Source organism: Curcuma longa, chromosome 7 (genome assembly GCF_044706935.1).
Source record: "Curcuma longa cultivar G26 ecotype Majalengka, Jawa Barat chromosome 7, ITB_CL_G26_1.1, whole genome shotgun sequence".
Taxonomy (NCBI): domain Eukaryota; kingdom Viridiplantae; phylum Streptophyta; class Magnoliopsida; order Zingiberales; family Zingiberaceae; genus Curcuma; species Curcuma longa.
The window spans coordinates 11,847,755-11,867,677 of record NC_133867.1 but is presented as its reverse complement, the minus strand read 5'-3'; positions in this window follow the sequence as shown (position 1 = coordinate 11,867,677).

Below are 19,923 nucleotides of genomic sequence, written 5' to 3'. Positions count from 1 at the left end.
TGGCTGGCGCTAGCACCGAATCCTCAAAGCATACAGCTGGATCCCATTCTATAGTCAAGCATGCCATGGACTTGGTGAGTTTAAAATTAATATATTTATAAGAATTATTTAATTATCAATAATTTTATTTTGATTTAATTATATTTTTTAATCTTCAGGAGCATAAGCTACAGCGATCTCCTACTTGTTGGGAAATTTTTACTAAGATACATGATAACAGGTATTTTTACCTATTTAATTAGATTTATTTTGAACCGATTTGATCATATTTTATGTTAATAAATTGGATTTTTGGGCTGATTAATTATCGTGGAAGAATTTTTGGTCTTTATTATGATTTTTCATTAATTTATAAGAATTTATGGATATTAATTTGTGTGTTTGATTTTGACAGGAAATTAGTGAAGATAATTATATTTGGAGGTCCAAATTGGAAGGAAAATCAACTTGACTCAGCTTCAATTTGGTTCAATCAGGGTTAAAATTGGATTCGGCCCAAACCAACCAATTTCAATCGGCCCAACCCAGTCCAATGTCAAGTTGACTCAATCAGCCCAAATCAGATTTGAATCAGCCCAAATCAATAGAACTGGTCCGATTCAATTTCAGCCAATAAAGCCGGTTCAAGCCAATCAAAACCCGGTTCATCACTTCTCCATGGTTCACCAAAGGGAATAAAAGGCTAACGCCGGTTCAGCAATCGAGAGCTCGATTTCTTCTCTAGGTTTTTGACTTCTCCGCCGCCGCGACGATTCTTCGGCCGGGCTCCGTTGCGCGCCGTTGTCCCCCTCATTCAACCTTCCGGTCACACAGATTAGCTTCATCTCCTTAAGTTTTCACCATCGCCTTCGCTGGATCTACGCCAAAGTGGTTCAGAGGCACTGAGATCCATTTCCCCGTCGTTGCGGAACGGTGGCCGTGGGTGGTTCTCTGGTCACTAATGCTCAACGATTGTTAGCCCAAGAGAGTGAGGTGTGAGTGGTTCTCCATTTCTACTCTCCGGCGCTCCATCTTCACTGAACCCTAGTATAGTGCCCGACGCTGAAGTGGTTCGGAAGCATTGGGAACGCTCGTGCTCGGCTTCAATCATCTTCATTCACCGGAGAAAGCAAGGTAAGGGGTTGTAATTCCATTCTTCTAACGCTTTGTTTGTTGGTTGCAGCTGGCGATGGACGAAGGTTAGCCCCCGATCTGTGCTCTCTGTCATGCTCCACCTAGGGTTCATTACCCTGGTGCGATTCACTTCCCTCTTGGTACGGTGTGAACTGAAGGAGGCTGAGTGTTCTGGTTCTGTGCTGATCCGGGAGGAATCCACCCACACTGTCATCTCTTCATCTCCCTTGTTCACCTTTCTTCAGTTGGTACCGATTGAGGGAAGGCAGCACTAACCCTAACCATAATTTCTAGCTCCTGATGTTAATTTGTGTTCTTATGTTTCTGTTAGCTGATCATACTGAAACCCCTGTTTCTTTTGTTCCTCTGTTTGGATGCTTGATTAGGAAAAACCCTACTTCCAATCCGGATTGTATGTTCTATTTGGGATCTTGTTCTGTTCTTATTTTCACCGTGAATAATATCTGAAGAACTCAATTTGATTCAGAAGTTTATTTGATTATCTAGTGTTTGATTTGGTCGTTAGATATTTTGATTTAGAATTGATACCTTTGGGTTGGTGAACTTGTGTTGCTAATGGATTTGAATAATTAGTTTGATGGATGGAAAGATGAATGAATATGTGGACCAGATTGGATACCGGTATTGGAGAATTATAGGATGTGTTGCAACCTTTGTTTGTGGTGTTTGAATAAGATGAATGTATTCATGTGGCCAATTGTGAGATTTGCAATAATTTAGAGTATATGTTTTATGTAAGTTGAGTTATGTTGTAGAATGTTGTATGTATAGAATTTATGTTGTATGATGTTAATTATGTGTGTATAACTTGTAAAATGCATGTATAAAGTGTTGAGTGATTAGTGTAAAACTTGTGGGACATTGTATGAATCTTGTATGGTTTATGTTGTATTGTATATTAGAGTGTATGTTGTAATTGTTGTAAATCATTGTAACTTAGATGTAGAATGACATTATGTGTTTAGGATGTATAATTTGTATAATGTGTATGTTATTTTGACTTGTATAAGTGTTTGTTGTTGCTCTTGTTTAGTCATTTGTAATAACTATGAATTAGGGTGTATATTGTTGTATGTTGAAGGAATAGAACTCATATTGTATATTGATTAGTGTTAATAAATGGATTCATATAATAATTTGTTGGATCTTGGATTTATGTATTGTGTATTATGTATTGTTGAATAATGTTGTAGTTAGGAATTGTATGTGTTGTATATATAATGTGTAGATATGTTGTATGATTGGATCTAAATTGTAGATGATGTATATTTAGGATTCTTTTATTGATTGTTTATTTGATTGTAAATAAATAAAATTGTAGATAGGAATGAATGAAACAATAAATAAAACTCTGTACCATGGGTTTATAATAACTTCCGGTCATTGAGTCCGTGAGAGAGACGACCCGGACCTCTCTATACTACTGTAGCGATAAATAGGGGTTTGGTAAATAAATAATTAATTAATTTTGATGGGTGTAAGTGACAATAAATAAGGGAAAATGTATATAAATAAATCCCACCAAAAACACCGTCATCAATACACAAGTCTAAGGATGGCACATTTATCGATCCTCGATCATAGGCATTAGACTTAAGAAAATTTTAATTTATTTAACTATTAAAAATTATTAAATTTTATAATTTTATAATTTATATGAATTTCTTTTTAAACAGGTTGAAATAACTACTAGAGTTGCACAGGTGTCTCAGCTTGATAGAGAGGGAGGTGAGATGCAGGCTCTCTCCACCAATCAAGTAAATGAGTTCTATTATCATGTGATTGGTGGGAGGAAGAAGAGATTCATCCTCTATGATCTAGGGTCCCAAGTGAGAGTCATTTATAATTGTATGATGGCCCCTAGAGCCAGGGGTCATCCTAGCGGATCGGGTAGAAACCCCAAAGCAAGAAAATCAAGAATTAAAGAATCGACTCTCCATATTAGAGGCGGCATTTCAAGAGTCTCACCAAGCCCAATTGCGATATAATGACATTGCACAAGAGATGCATGAATTGATGGCTGGCATGAGTCAAACGTCACAGCCACCGCATGGCTTTGACTCGTAGGAGACTTAGGACCCTCACGACCATTAGAACCCTGATCAGTAGCTGCATGAGAGGTATGTTAACATTTGTAACTTTTCTTTTTTTGTTTAATTATCATTTGTGAACATTCATTTTCAAAATAGAAACATATCTTTGATTTATTACTAACCTATCTTATTATATTTTTTGCAGGATTGGATACTCCTAGTTGGTTATTTTAGATATTTCATAGATTTGATTGTATTTAGACATTTGATACACTATCATTGTATTAAGATATTTGATATGTTATCCTTGTATTCAGATATTTGATATTTGTGTTTGTATTGTTATTTAATTAGTTTAACTTAAGATATTTAATATATTGATTATATTCATTTGTTATGCTTGATATGTTGTGACTGGATTGATTTAAGATATTGAAATTGTTAAGTTGTTGTATTGGTTTAACTTGTATCGTGATTTGATTGTTTCAGATATATATTGAATTTGTTAAGTTGTTGGATTGGTTTATGTTTGGATTGATATTGAATTTGTTAAGTTGTTTAAGATATCGTGCTTGGTATGTTGTGCTTGGATTGTTAAATTATAATGTTGTTTATTTAAGTTGTTGGATTGTATGTTTGGGCAAAACTATCGCCTGTGATAGTTTATGATTATTTATGAAAATGTAAAAAGGGAATTCTTATAAATGAAAATGAAGCTGGAAAAATTTCTATATATTAGTGATGAAAATTTAAATTTTTATTGCTAATTTACGATGAAAATTTTAAATTTCCATCATTAAATAACGACAGAATGTTGGTGCAAGATGCACTAAGATCTTGCCTAGAGTTTCGATGTTTGACAATACACCTAAGTCGGTCAGTTTGACCAAGGGTTGATCCAAACAGGACTTGATGTTTGGATGTGTGGAAGTAAGCGAGAAGACTTAATCAGTTAGACTAGGCAGTGGAAGTCTTGATCTGGACGATCGGGCAAGGGAAGTCCTGGTGAGTGAAGCTGGGCAACGGAAAGTCCTAGTTGTAGGCTAGGCAAAGGCAAGTCCTGATTTGGAGGATCAGGCGGAAGTCTTGGCAGAGTCAAGTGCACCAGGTGAAGTCTGGGCTGATCTAGGTGACCGAGTCGCAGCAAAAGTCTGGGCTGGTCTGGGTGACCGAGTCGTAGTAGAAGTCTGGGTTGGTTAGAGAGAACCGAACCACAACAAAAATTCTGGGGGGCAAGGACAGAGCCGAGCACAAGTCCAACAAGTCTGGAGGACTTGGTTGGCATGAATTCTCCTGAGTGGAGTGGGTTAGACTAACCCAAGATTTCGGTAGAAATCTGAAGTTAGACCCACTAGGTAAGACTTTAGGTTGTTTTGTTTGCTTGCTTGTATGCTTGTTTTGCAGGAATCAGGAGCTGGAAACAAGAGGGAAAAGCAGAGGTGAAGCAAGTAAAGTCAACTCAAAGTCAAGCTCAAAGTCAACTCAGGTCAAACCTGAGTTAAGTCAACTCAACCGGAGACTTGAGTCGACTCGGCAGTGGAGTCGACTCAGATAAGATTTTGAGTTGACTCAGGCTGACGTAGAGTCAAGACTTATCGCAGTTGATGCCACATCAACTGGAGTCGACTCAGAAGGCAACTAGAGTCGACTCAGATAGGATAACGGGCAGAAGCGATAAAAGTTGATCAGCCACGTCGGCTGGAGTCGACCCAAATGGGCATCTGAGTCGACTCAGGACCAGTATATAAGGAGGCTTCGACCAACAGCTGGACACAACAATTTCACACGTCTTCCTTCCGACAAGAGCCGCTACTGAACGCAACCGAGGCCAACTTCTTGCAACCGGAGAAGATCCAGAAGGGGTGCGCGGCGCTCAGGACTTCCAGATCGGCAACAAGAGTTTACTTTTAATTTATTGTTCTTACTTTCTGCTCTTAATTTATTTGATTGTTTATCGAACTGTAAGACGGGTTTCTCCACCTCCGAACGACGTTCGGAAAGGAGACCACTAGTGGACGGGCGCCTCCCGAATTAGGCCTTGGACGTACTAACCCTGGGGGGTTAGGAACCAAGAAAATCTCGCGTGTCCCCTGCTTTATTCTCTAATATTTCCGCTGCTAGTTTTCTTTGATAGTAACGAACGAAAGTGAAAAAGCGACTACGCGCTATTCACCGCCCCCCTCTCTAGCGCGTACAAGATCCTACACAGAATATTTAATTTGTCGCTAAAGTTAGCGACGGATGCTCAATTCCATCGCTAGATCAGAGACGGAGCAGTGCATTCCATTTCTAGTATTAATGATGGATATTTAATTTTCGTCACTAAACTTAGCGACGGAATTAAATTTCAGTCGCTAATATTAGCAATGGACTTAAATATCCGTCGCTAAGTTTAGCAACGGAAATTTAATATTTCGTAGCTATATTTGATGATAAAAATTTATTTTTGTCGCCAAATGACGTCAGAGATCAAATATTTAGAAATGAGAAAATTCCATCGCTAATTGATCATTAACACACTTCAGTGACCGATTAGCGACGAAAAATTCCGTTGCTAATCGCTAGTATTCTTGTAGTGACATGGGTCCACATAGACCATGACTCTGATACTGATAGGCCCCCGTGATGTGCATAGGGTTCATATTTGTATTTATACTTTATTTGCACATCTTTCAGAGTTTATTGTTATATCTTGTGTGTATTGCATCCCTTATCCGTGCATTTAGGCATATATCTTGCATTTCCTAGTTCGGAGGTCTGCTCTTGTTTTTACTTGTTTCAGGATGGAATTTGGAGCAAAATCGGGTAAATCGGAGTTACCATTGAAGACAAGGCAAGACAGGGTCGTGCCTCATAGGCACGGTCGTGTCTATTCAGCTTCCAAGCCGTGCTTCACAGGGCACGGGCGTGTGCACAAACAGAAGATCAACAAGCATTGGTCGTGCCTCACTGGCACGGCCGTGCCAAATATCCCCATCAGCAGCAGAAGAGGCCGTGTTTACCAGACACGACCGTGTTTCAAAATAGAAGCCAGCCGAGGCGTGGTCGTGCCTCACAGGCACGGCCGTGTTTCCAATCAGAGAAGCAACTGCTGTTGGTCGTGCCTAAAAGGCACGGCCGTGCGTCAAAACAGAGGAGTCCCTGCAGCTGGCCGTGCCACACAGACACGGCCGTGTCCAGCAAAATGAGAAGAGACAGGCTTCGGCCGTGCCTCACAGGCACGACCGTGCCTTCAAACAGAGACCCAGCTCTTCTGGACCGTGCCTCAGAGGCACGGCCGTGCCCCTGAACAGAAGCGTAACTGCATCCGGCCGTGCCTGAGAGGCACGACCGTGTCTCATCCAGTGACTGTGCCCACACGGGACCGTGCCTCCCAGGCACGGCCGTGTGAGCGGGGCGTGCCTGTCCGCGGGGACTGCCTATAAATAGGTCCTCTTAGTGACCTAGCAAAGGGGGGAGACCTTGGAGAGCCACCGGAGCTGTTCTAGAGCCACCGACGCCTGTTTCGGAGCAAGATTCGACGATCCATCCGCCGATCCGGCTGCTCCATTCCATCCACATCTCATCTACGTGGAGATTGCAGTCCGAGGAAGAACGATAAGTCCTATTTCCTGCTTTTCATTGTTGTATCTTCGAAGTAGGATGTACTCTTTCTTTCCTTTGCGTTGTAACCTCCACGATATGGAGTAGTTCCCTAGATTCTAGGATGTAGGATAAATCAGATGTATTGGATGGTTGTACTTTGGATTTGTTAATCTACCGATTTCAATGATTTAATTGTCAATTGCTTTGTGGATTTGTGCTTGTGTGATGAATGATAGAATGCGTGTGTATGAATCCATGAGGGTAGGGATTAATTGTGAATTGAGGAATCATTAGGCCGTACATCGGGGCGCTTCGTGACAGGAAGAAAGCCTTGAACCGGGCGAGTTTCTGAGGGGTTTCTTGATTCATAGTTAGTTTCTATGAGGGATAGTTAGCGGTCATCCATTGTTGGGGAGAGGTCCGTAAAAAGATATCCTGTGACAGGGGATAGGGTTCTTTTAGTATTTCGAGGTGCCTGAGAGACACAGGAAAGCCTTGAACCGGGCTTCTAGAACCATCTCAAACCGACAATGATGACGTAAGAACACCAATGCTCTATTCCGAGGATACCTGACGAGGTCGAATTGGATATATTGGTTAGCATCCCTACAATTGAACAATTATTGAGGAAAGGTAGAGGATCCAAGTCAATCAATCAATACTCTGAGGAGTCCGAAGTGTTAGGATCGCATCGACCGGGTTCCTAGCAAGGCGCGAATTTTTGAGGCCATAAAGGCGCTGTTGGCGTTCTGGATCTCCGTCCTGCGATCCGGATTCTATCCGCTCCGAAAAGCATAGAACCCTGATGAGTTAGGGTTTTATTAATTTTTAATCGATTTCTTTTTAGGCTTTTACATGAAAATAAATTAAAAAATGAATTGATTCATTCGTATTTGTCCTATATTGCATGATTTGAGGCTTGATAAAATTTTATGATTTAATGATGAATTTTTGCATTAATTTGGTTTCAATTGATTTTAGGGCTCAAATCGGACCCAACTCGAGCTCAACCGCCATCAAATCAAGTCAAATTTGCCAAGTTGATCAAACCAACATGGAGGAAATGATCTAGATCGAGCCCGATCAAAATTCCTGAAATTTTCACAAACCCTAAAGCCCTAGATCAAGTCCAGATCAGCAAGTTCAGAACGGACGGCCAGGATTCTTTGATAAATCACACCGCAACTATATAAACCAACGTTTAATCACGGAAACGGGGCGCGGCGCACTGTTCTTCTTCCCGACGCGAATCCTCTGCTGCGGGACGTACCAGACGGCGGCTCCCCTTCCACCCAAACCAAATCCATTGCATTGCTTGATCCTTGAGGAGTCGGAATCCGGGCGATTGGGTGAATTCTAGCAGCTGGAGTTGGCTCGACGGAGAGGGTTTCACCGGCAACCACAACCCCTATTTTCGCGTTTTTCGTCCACCTGTTGTACAATCCGCAGCCGCGAGCCTTCGAGGGGTTCTCCTAGGAGCACGAAGCTTTCCGGAATTAATAGCAAGTCGATCGGAGCAACGTGAAGCGCGGAAATCCAGTTTTTGCATCTTAAACTCCCGCTGTGCAGCTTCTGTTTGGCTCAGAAAAGGTTTTTCTGGGTTGTTCCGGGTGCTGGCAGCGAGAAAACCACACGAAAACCCTATTGAAGCTTCGATAGGATCATTGAAGCCACTTTGTTGGATTCAACGGCTTGATTGACTCCAAGTTGAGACCAATCCAAGGGAAAAGGGAAGGCTGGATTGCAATTACAAATTCTGATTTCTTTGTTTCTGAGTATCTGTCGTTTCCTTTCTGATTTCTGAAATTTTTGATGTTCTGATAGCAATTGTAGTTATTGATTTGCTGGCCAACTCTTAAATTGGATTAGTGTGGTTAAATTCTCATGTTAGTTAAGTTTGTTTTGGGTATGTTCTAGTGTCAATTTGATTGGTTTCGTGATTTCCATTTTCTGATTTCTCACTAGATATTACTGTTCCGTGCCAATTAGCACTATTCCGTGCTAAATCTCCCTTGGAGTATCAAAGCTAGATAACTAGGTTTAAGCTTTTTGATTGCCTTTTCGGTTAGTTGAATAGTTAAGTTAATTGTAGTGTTTTTTTCATTGCTTGCATCCTTTAAACAGAAATCCACTTAGATTCAATTTAGGTTTAGTTTCTGGTTTTAACCGTAAGGTTCCTTATAGTTTTTCATTACTGCAATTGGATTGCTGTTAGGATTTTATTCAGTGTATTTTGATTTCAACCAGCATTAGATTTGCATCCATTTAAAGTATTGCATTCTTTATTTTCATTTCATTCCAAAAATACCAAAACCCCCATTTTATATTCAAAAACCCAAAAACACGACACGTAAGCTGAATCAAACGAATTTCTACTAGTCCTTGGAAAAATACGACTCGAGGCCCCTTTACTGCATTTAGTTGAATTAATGGTGGGTTTTCGATATTTATAAATTCTAATTTACAACCCTACTCGTGACATTGCATAGCAAATCTAGGGTTGTCAAACCCCACAGGACAAAAATTTTATCCCGCCTGGATCAATTGACAAAGTCTACAAAAGACTAAGTCAATCGATCCTCAGGATCGCCGATTCCTAAATTACTAACTACGGTTTATATGACTAGTTCTAGTAAAATTAAAACTGCAGAAAATAAATTTTACCCGAACCTTTATGATGACCTCGGAGCCTTCCGCTGTATTCCTATCCTCTTCCTGGACGTTGGGTGGACAACGATCCTCCAGAAATAAAGAACTGCAACCTCCGGATGATGAAGCCTTGGATCGCCTTTCTCCTTCTCACAGCAACTTTGCCTTGTCTCGTCTCTTTGCTAAGATCCGGCCACCACTTTGGTAGAAGGGTCCGGCCACCTCAAGAGAAGAAGGGGAAGGGGCGGTAGAGGAAGAAGAAGCAAAAGAAAAGGAAGAAGAAGAAAAAGAGGGGCGGCGGCACCTAAGGGAAGGAGAAAAATTTTCGGAAACTTTTCTCTCTAGCCTTCTTGTTATCTCCTTGTGCCGCCCAACCCTCTCCCATTTATAGCCACCACGCCAACACCTAGTCTTGGCCACCCATTCAAAAGATTTATTCCAATTTGGATTGATTCAATGAACCAATTCCAAATTATAGAAACATCTTAGATCTTGGCCCTTGGATTAGCTTGCTTGGTTTCTAGCCGTTAGATCTTTTTGGAATTAGTTAAAAAATTATTCCAACCTCATCTATAAGTGGCCGGCCACCTTTGATTAAATCCATGAACCAATTTTATATTAAATAGAAAATAAAACCGAACCGAAGAGATCTCATCCGTAGGATGCAACTTAATCTCATCTAAATAAAGTATAAATACAAATGTAAACCCTATGCACATCAGATACCAATTGAGAGAACTTGTAAATCCTAAGTCATATGAAGTCTATAAACTAAATAAAAACATGGATAATTGAAAATACAAGAATATAGATCTAGTTTCAACAATAAACATAGCACACCAACTTAATATGCATAAACAATGACAAGGACTGACTGGAGAGTCGTTGTCCTTGTCCTGCAGCATCAACTACTTAATCCATGTTGAAGAAGATGAAACATAAGTAAAAAAGATAATCTTACAAGAGAATTATGGTGATAGCGCCACAAAATCTTTATCAATGGGGAACGAAAGCAAGATGTCAGTCAAACCCTAAACCCTCCTAGACTAACCCTATATATAAAAATCTAATCCGTTATCAGCCCATAGATAATAACAATTGGGATTAATGGATTCTTCATATTTAATTCATATCTGATAATATGAAACCCAATAAACCTTAGTTAGATCACTTAAATGGATTTGTTTCATATCCACAAATGCAAATTATAATTAAGCTCACTTTAAGAGATTAAACCCAACAACATGATCAATACATTAAGCAAAAACCTCCCTGGTTGGAGACTCAATGAAAAGTTAAATCCAAGTAATTCAAATGGAAAAGTTTTAAGTTATTCTAGAACTAAAATTTTCGACACATTATAAACAGCTTAAATACCATAAGGTTCATTAAAATGAATAAGTGTATGTATGTATCTATGAATAGTTAGTTTTGTAACAAGTGAATTAGATTTAAAGGACATCTAGATAAAATCCGAAGATTTAAATTTATATAATGATATTGATGGGAGAAGTTTGACTTAGTTTCATAGGTATGAAGGTAGTTTCGAATCTAAAATAGTTATAACTAATCCATCGTATGTGTCGTATGATTTTGTAAAAGGTTAAACTACTTAGATTTAAATGAAGATGAATTAAGCATTCCAACTAATATACTCTCAAAACTAAAAAAATTACTTATCCTTTGACAAAAGAGCCATAATTAAATTCATTTTAGTTTATGTGATTAAATTAGGGCCAAAATCAAAATTATTTGTTTTAAAAAGTCAAAATAATATTATAACATATTATTCATCTTGAAAGTGTTGGGACCGATGCATTCGCTAGAGGGGGTGAATAGCAATTTTTCCAAACTTTCATGCAAGATCGTTAGCGGAAACAGAAATAAAAGCAGAGAAAAATATCACAATCGCTAACCCGTTGATTTCCTTGGTATCCACCTCTTACGAGGTGACTAATCCAAAGATCCACACACATCGAGCACGTTTCCACTATGAAAATCTCTCCTTTTCAAAGCACGCTTCGAAGGTGGAGAAAACCCTCACAACCTGATCTCTTCCTTTTACAAGTGAACTATGGAGGAGGAAGAATATGAGAGACAACACTTAAAGATCTTACAGAGATGATAAATGAAAACCACACACTTCAATCTTGAATCTGTCTTTTTATATTTTTCACGATGCCAGTCGACTATCCCAAGGGGCAGTCGACTGGTGGGCTTCAACGGCTAGTTAATCTGCATTTAATTAGCCAGCTGTCACCCAACGGTCGTCTATCAGTCGACTGATGAACAGTACCAGTTGACTGGAGCAATCGACTAATGAACAGTACCAGTCGACTGATCAAGCTGAAACTCCCCTTTCAGGTTCTTCTTCAACCCTTAGTGTCATGACCCGGAAGATGGCCGTCCGAAAAATTTCGACAGCATCTCTCCTGTATCTATGAGACTATATGTTTCAAAACATAATTATTATGTTTGAGGGGTATCCTAAGGCAATCACCTTACAGTTATACTATTTATTGGATAAATAAAAATTTACTATTTGAGTGTACATCCTCATATGTGCTTGATTGGATCTTAAATTTATTTATTGAATATCCGCAATACGATTCATAGTATGAGAGAATTTGTGATTGGATTACAACTTGTGAGCATTTCTACATGTGCAATTATGAATATATTAAAATTATCTCTAGTTGATGAATTGATGAGCGTGGACGTCATCAATTCTGTTAAGATTAGCACGTGTTAAACTCCTTGGTTTACCAGGCAGTTGTTCTCACTAGCTGGAAACATTGGATGTTGAGAGTTAAATGTGGATGCTAGTTAAAGGTAACTAGTTCATTAGAGTGATCTGCCTTAAGACTTTATATGGTTTTATACATATATCAATGAAAATCTAAGTGCAGCTTAAGTTCGAGTTTCTTTTGACTTGCGGTATTCAAGTCACCTTGGTTATAGAGGCTTATACTTTGACATCTTAAGCAAATTTCTCCAATGAGGTGTAGCCGGGATGATTGGGTATAAGTTGAAATGCCCGAAGGTGTTTGAATAGCCCACAGAGAATTCACCGCTCCTTGGAAAAGAAGATGTATATCCTGCGGTCGCTTGTTAGGATTGTTACTAAAAGTCTTTAGCCAATGCAATATATGTCAAGAGTACAGTACTCTTGGACACATGTACAAGTAACTTAAATCCATAGGACAAGAAAGCTAGCTTAGGCTAGATATGACGTAGTCAACCTAGTGGAGACTGACACACATAGACCATGTCCTGAACCAAATAGATATAAGATGATGAAAGGAATGAGACACGTTTCATTATAGCTGCTGAAGGGTTTAGAAATATTCTAGAATTAATCATTAATTTTCTATTTAATTAGGGATCATGATGTACTACTAGGTGTCACTCATGATTATTTCATAATTAATGGTTATTATAGACAAAGAACATAACAAGGAACCTATTGGGTCACACGTACTACAAGTTCTCTGAAGGACTTAAAACAAGTTTGAGAATTAGATTCTCAGAACAAAAGAAATAAAGTCTAGTTGGATCGGACAAAGGATAAAATGATGGAATTCATCTTATGAAGACAAAATGAACGAAAATGATTTTGTTCAAATCGAAAGTGGTTTGGTTATTGAACCAAATGATTCAATTTTAAACCAAATTAAACCAACTTGGTTTGGTTCATAATGAAAGATAATTTGGCAAAACAGAAGTAATGATGGGCTTCGTCTTGTGAAGACGAATTGAGCAAAACTAGTTTGGGTCAAATCGGAGGTCGTTTGGTTATTGAACCAAGCAAACTAAAAGTGAGGTAGTTTGCTACAGTGAACCCTAAAATCGATTCAACCCATTTTTCTTTCCTCATGTTCAGTTCACACGCACTGACCTGGTTCAACCCAAACCCTAATCACGCGTGCACTGTAGCTTCTCAATATAATGTGAATCATGATTTTTGCCATGTTCATCTTCTTCTCCTGAGCACGGCACCATCTGTCGCTCACCATCCACGCCAGTGTCACTGGTTGATGGGAGGAGAAACTTGAGAGCTGCCCCTCCGACGATGCAAGTGTGGCGGCCAGTCCTGAGCAAGGCAGCCTTTCCTGGAGGTCATTTTTCTCTACTCTCTTTCCCCTATTCGTGTCAACCACCGAGTAGAATCGTGAGATTTGCCAGCCTCGGCTTCACCTGAGCGCCAGACGCGTGGGAGAGGGAAGAAGCCAAGGAAGAAACCCTAGCTCGTGTATCGTGTGTTGGCCCCTATTTTCCAGACAACTGCCGGTCTGAGCTTCATCCTCCAACTGCCGGTCCGAGCTTCATCCTCCAACTGTTGGCACTTGGTTGTGAGTAGAGTCTCGCGTGCTCCTTCTGCGGTGGTTGATCGAGAAGATCACCACTGTCGGATGTTTGTCAGAGTGAAGCCGATCGCCGGTGATTACCTGTCCACAGTCGGTGGATTGTGAAGATGTCGAACCTAGGTGTCCAACCACTGGAGCCTTCGTGAAGGGCTGTCGCCGGCCACCAATAAAGGATTGTTGTCAAAGTTGATGTCAGAGTTTTCTATCAGATTTTTGTCGAGATATACTGGCCAGAGTTTGTGTTGATTACTGTCGTTGACCACCGGAATGTTCTCAATTTTTAAAAATTATTTCTAGCCACCTGAGAAGTCGTGTGCTAATGTCAAGGTGAGCAACCGGAAGCTTGTGAAGCTTCTAGATAATTATTATTGCCGAAAAGAGTTTCCGATCGTTTGCCTTTATCAGCAGTCAAAGGTTGACCACCGAAAACTACACCAGGAATACGATTTTCGACGATAGTTAGAAAGTTTTGAAAAATGATCGCGACAAACGTTACTGTGTATTTTCAAAATTAGGCTTTTCTTTCAAATCAATTGTTATCAATCATTGGCTAATACCAAAGTCGATGGCGCGACTTGTGGCTTCGGAAGTCATCCAGATGAGAGCTTGCGTGGATCATCAGTAGAGGCGGAACTTCGACAAGGACCGTTCGATTGATGCCAACTTCACTCAACATTATCAATGACAGTATCCTGCAAACTGCGGAGAGCCCAGCAGCGGTAGCACAGCTCCTATCATCTTGGTTCTAATAGCGATAGGGGGCGTCCGATGGGCATATGATTATTTTTGAGGTGTCAGGCCAAGGCAGTCGTCGATGAGGACAGTCTGGCATCACTCTATCCAGCCGAGTCACGTCGTTACTCTGTGGCTGCTTGCACCAAGGAGACTATCGGTGCACGCTCCACAGGATTACTTACCAAATCGGCAATGCACATTCTGTAGACAGGAGGAAGAGACCCTAGAGCATGTCTTCTTCCGGTGTGAGACCACATGTCACTTTATGGGGGTGAATACGGGCATGGTAACACATGAGGCCAAAGATGACCTGATACTGGAGTACGTTGAGGATTTTCAGATGGCAGTACCGGAGGACTTCTACAGCCTCTTTGGCACGACATATAACCCTAGCGGCTCTGGTACATCATATATGGGGGGCCCGTAACTGCAGCATGCATGAGGGAAGGAGGGTGATTGAGGAGGTGCTCATTCGGCGAGTACAGACATATGTCTATCGAACGCTGGGCGTATACACAGATCGAAAGCTGAGGTAGGAGTAGGCCATGGCGGTGCACTACATCTTTGGGCTTGGATCCATATCACATGCATTACACAACATCATGTGTATTCATTCATTTGCAATCATACATATTGCATAGTGGGTTCATTAGATTAGCACACATACTAGAACATGACTCACATTGTATCTATATTTGCATTTGTATTCACACTTACATATAGGGCATTTCTACTTACATACATACATGCTTACATATGTGCATTGTAAAAAAAATTGGGTGCATGGATCTATTGGGACCGTTGCGTTTGCTAGAGGGGGTAAATAGCTACTTTTCGATCTTGCCTACAATATTGTTAGCGGAAACACAAGACAAACATAGAAATAAGATCAAAATAATAAAAACAATGCTAACCCCTTGATTGATTTGGTATCCACCTCCTTGAAGTGACTAATCCAAGGATCCACACACACCACCAACACTTTTCACTATGAACTTTCTCCTTCTCAAAGCAACTTTAAAGGTGGAGAAACCTTAACACTTGATATTTTCCTCTTACAGATGTATAGAGAAGTTTGGAGGAAGAATTTGAGAGATTGACAGAACTTGAAGATCTTAAAAGATGAAAAGTGAAAAACACTAGCGTCTCCAATCCTGAATCTATCTTTTTATATTTTTACGATACCAGTCGACTGTCTCAGGGCCAGCCGACGACTGGTGGGCTTCAATGTGTTGGGTTGCAAGGGTGCAAACATAGTCCCACATCTAAAGTACATGGAAAAGATCATGGGGTTAAAAGGATGGAAAGTATCTCCAATGATATGAGGTCTTTTGAGGAGAGCCCAAGAACAAAGCCATGAGGGCTTAGGTCCAAAGTGGACAATATCATACCATTGTGGAGATATTTTAATTCCATTGGTTCTAATCAATGGTATCAGAGCATTGGTTAAGGGCTCTGTGTGTTTGATTTCAGTTTTTACATATACTTTCATAAAATTAGGTAAAATAATAGTAAGATGTGCAATAGAATAACTCTTTGGTTGCAGGCATCCTAGGTTCTGACTATTATGGCCTAGAAAAATTTTATAATGTGATGTGTGTGTTTGGATCCCTCAGGTTTATCGAGGTTGTATTTTGCTGTAATAATTAGATTTATTTTTACAGTTCGATCTAGAATTTTTATAAACTCCTTAATGGAGTATAGGATCGATAAGATGTAAAAAATTTTCTATAATTGTTGCGACTTCTTCTTGCGTGGTGAGAATCGGATGCGCAGTGGAACAAGGAAGACACGACTAAGTCAAAGGGAGGCTTCTTGAAGAACGATGGATATTGAAAAAGGCCATAATAGTTGGAAAATTATTTTTTTATATTTTTATTGCTTATTCTTTATGCTATTTTTTATTATATTCCTTGTGTTTATGTAATTGCATATTATTTTTTATGCATAGAATTACATAGGTAAAACCTCTAAGGATTTATCTAGAGGGACATTATGTGTACATTATTAATAAATTCTTAAAATTGATTTTGTCTAAGAAAGTGGTTGATGATCCAATAAGTAAGAAGGCCGATGTGTCTCGCCATGGCCTGGAAACTAATTTTTTTTAATAAGTTAATATGTATATATAATTAAAATACCTAAGGATTTTAGTGGGAAATTATGAATGCATAATTTAATAATGTCCTTAATTGGTTTTGTCTAAGAAAGTGGTTGATGATCCAATAACCAAGAAGGCCGATGTGCCTCACCACGGCCTGGAAATCAATTTTGGAATAATTAAATATGCATACATAATTAAAATTCCTCAAATCCAAATAACTAAGTGGGAGAGGGATTTTTTAAAAATCCCGCGGCCTCCATTACTGGTTTGATAGTGATGCATTCAAACTTGCGTGTTGGCTCTGAGTGCCTTCCTCCCCATCGGATGAGTTTGCATGTGGATCACTGGATCAAACTTCCTTAATGGATGACTATAGGAAATTATTTAAGAGCGTGTGATCTTCTCCATCTGAAGGGACACAATCCTAAATAATTACCTTAGTGTCAAGTAATGGTGAACACTTAGAACGTATATAATAATATCCTCCCCATCGGAGTCACTACTATTATTTTGTGTAGCCAAAGATAAACCAACTATTAATTTTACTTGTCATAAAGTTAAGTTGACAAGATAGTAAAATTAATGGGTAAAATCTCCTCTTACAAATGCTTGAATTAGTATACGTCCACACGATCATGGCTTACAAAATTCCCGGTGTTTGAGGTGTTGGTGAATTTAAATTATATTGTTTGAGGAATCAATATAATTTTTAAAATTCTAAAGTCTTGACCAAATCTCATTTTGTGATTCTCAGGACTTTCAGAATGGCTTTCAACCCACTGGCCATTATCTTAAAGAAAATAAAAACTTACTGGTCTTAACTAGGGGTGTAAACGAGCCAAGCTGCTCATGAGCTATTCGAGTCTCGGCTCGAAAAAAAGTTCGTTTGAGTTCGTTCGATTAAGTTAACGAGCCGAGCTCGAGCCTGATTTCGAGCTCGAAAATATTATCGAGCCGAGCTCGAGCTTAACAGTATTTGGTTCGTGAGCTCGCGAACATGTTTGTTTAAAGGCTCACGAACGTGTTCGCGAACATATTCGTTTAAAGGCTCACGAACGTGTTTGTTAAGAGATTCGTGAATATATATATATATATATATTACATGAATTATAAATATTATATATTAACGAGCCAAGCTCGAACTAAGTTCGTTTAACTTTTAAACGAGTTATTTTCGAACCAAGCTCGAATTGAGTTCGTTTAACTTTAAAACGAGCCTTTTTCGAGCCGAACTCGAGCCGTTCGCGAACTATTTAATTTCATTACGAGCCGAGCTCGAGCTTAAGAATTAAAGCTCGAATCGAACTCGAGCCGAACTCGAGCTTAGGAAAAACGAACCGAGCTCGAGCTCGAGCCTCTTACTGTTCGGCTCGGTTCGGTTCGATTACACCCCTAGCACCAGCCGAAGTGCCGGCGAGTGGCGCGTGGATTGCGTCCGGACGGCACGGTGACGGCAGTGGCGGTGGGTCAGGGAGTGTACGCGGGTTTGATATCCCGCGCGACTCATCCCTACGCGATTCGTACGCGACCGCCGACCCCCGCCCACTTCCGCCGCCGTCGCGCCGCCGTCCAATCACCGCCGGCCACCGGACCCGGACCGTTGGATGCGCAACTCGCCAGCGCACATTCCGGCATCGGATTCCGGCCGGAATCCGGTCGGAAACAGGACAGTGCCCAACGGCCACTGTCGGCCGGAAATCAGCCGAATTTCGGCCGAATCGCGGCCGGAGACCGGACTGCGGTCGACGCGCCCGAATCCGGCGATTTTGGTCGACCGCGGCCGACGTCTGTTGGCCGATTTTGGCCGGAATCGGCCGATTTCGGTCAGAATCCGGTCGATTTCGGTCGGAATCCGGCCGATTTCGGCCGGAATCCGGCCACCAGTCCGGCGCCGGTGAGTTGCGCATCCATCGCCGTCGGTCCGGTGGCCGACGTTGGCCAGACGGGGAGCGGCAGCGGCGAGAACGCCGACGACGCAGAGAAGCTACAGTGTTTTTTCGCGATGAACGGCCTGGATTTTTCGCGATGAACGACCGGGATCGCGTGCGCACGGGTCGCGTTTTTTCGTTCGCGCAGGATATCAAACTCGTATATATATATATATATATCCATCAAGCGTTAAATCTGGCTATCCAAATGTGGAAATCAACGTCTCATTTCTTCACCTCTCATTGTTATCGGCCACCATCGTCGCGTCGTCCGGCCACCACTATCCATCGGCTCGGGCATGATCGACATGCCACTCATCGGTACGTCGATCGACATCGAATTCCGATCGGATTGTGATTGGATCTTTATATATTCTTGGTCGGAAACGCGATCGGCAGTGGTGCGCGTCGGTTTCCGGCCAAATTGCGACTAGATTTCGATCAAATTGCGGTCGGATTCAAGTCAAATCGCAGTCGGAGATCGGTCGAGAAAGGATCGGCATGCGATGTCGGTCCTTCCTTGGTCGGTCTCCGACTTCGCGATTTGGCCGGAACGCGGCCGGCAGTGCCACGCGGGCGTTTCTGGCCAAATTGCAGTCGAATTCCGGCCAAATTGCGACTGAAGACCAGCCGTGGAAGGACCGACGCCGTACGTTGTCTTTCCTCGGTGGGTCTCCGGTCGTAATTTCGTCGGACGATCGCGATTTGGTCGGACGCGCGCGTGCTATTGCCGATCGCGTTTCGACCAAATTGCTTCGGATTCCAGCCACAATGCGGCGGAATCCGACGTCTATCGACGAGTGGTGCGTCGATCGTGCCCGGGCCGATGGTCGGTATATATATATATATTTGATTTTATTAAATCCAAAGCTTAAAGTTAAAGTTTAAAGGTAAATGAAATAAATACAAATAGAAGAAGGAGATGATAATTGTTAGAGTTGTCAAACGGGCCAACCCACGACGGGGCAGGTTAACCCATGGTGGGCCGGGGCTGGGCTAACCCACCAATTTGGCGGGTTAAAAAATCTCCAACCCAACCCAATTCGGTGGGCCGCGGGTTAGGCGGGCCAACCCGCGGTCAGTCAAAAAATAAAAAAAAATAAAAAATTTTAAGTTTGAAGTATAATAGATTGATTAAGTTGAAAATTTTAAATTTGAATTATAATTTTTAAGATTAAATTATAATTTAGACGGGTGAAACACACTAATTCATTAATTTTATACTTTAATTTTAAATTTTAAAATAAATAAATAAACTTTCTGACCAACCTAAGCTCGCCAAGGGGTTGACCCACGCGGGTCGTGGGCCTAGACGAATCGATCGATCTGAATCCATCTTAAAATAAGTTGATAAAATTTTAACCCAATCCGTCTAAATTTCTTGGCGG